We start from the raw sequence: 851 nt of genomic DNA on the forward strand, positions 1-851 counted from the left end.
TTAAATAATAAAAAGGAAATAAAATAAAATAAAATAAAAATAAAATAAAATAAAATAAAATAAAATAAAAAAAATAAATAAATAAATAAAGGAGAAACTGACCTAGCTCCTGTTCTGAACACCATCTAGTTTCATACTATTTAAAACAAAACCAAAATAAACCAAACTAAGACAGAATAAAGCAAAATAAAAAAACAAAACAAAATAAAATAAAATAAAATAAAATAAAATAAAATAAATAAAATAAAATAAATAAATAAATGAAAAAAAAACTGACCTAGCTCCCGTTCTAAATTCATCATAATCAACAACATCTGGTTTCACTTAAAACAAACCAAAATAAACCAAAATAAGACAGAATAAAGCAGAATAAAAAAAACAAAACAAAATAAAATAAAACAAAACTAAATAAAATAAATAAAATAAATAAAAAAAGGAGAAACTGACCTAGCTCCTGTTCTGAATTCATCATAATCAACAACATCTGGTTTCATACTATTTCACTTAAAACAAAACCAAAATAAACGCAACAAAGGCAAAATAAACAAAACAAAACACAACAAAACTAAATAAAATAAAATAAAACAAATAAAATAAATAAATAAAGGAGAAACTGACCTAGCTCCCGTTCTAAATTCATCATAATCAACAACATCTAGTTTCTTACTATTTCACTTAAAACAAAACCAAAATAAACGCAACAAAAGCAAAATAAACAAAACAAAACAAAACAAAACCAAATAAAACAAAATAAATTAAATAAAATAAATAAATAAATAATATAAAATAAATAAATAAAGGAGAAACTGACCTAGCTCCCGTTCTAAATTCATCATAATCAACAACATCTG

The sequence above is a fragment of the Eimeria mitis genome, genomic scaffold (assembly GCF_000499745.2).
Source record: "Eimeria mitis Houghton genomic scaffold, Emh_scaff1983, whole genome shotgun sequence".
Lineage (NCBI taxonomy): Eukaryota > Apicomplexa > Conoidasida > Eucoccidiorida > Eimeriidae > Eimeria > Eimeria mitis.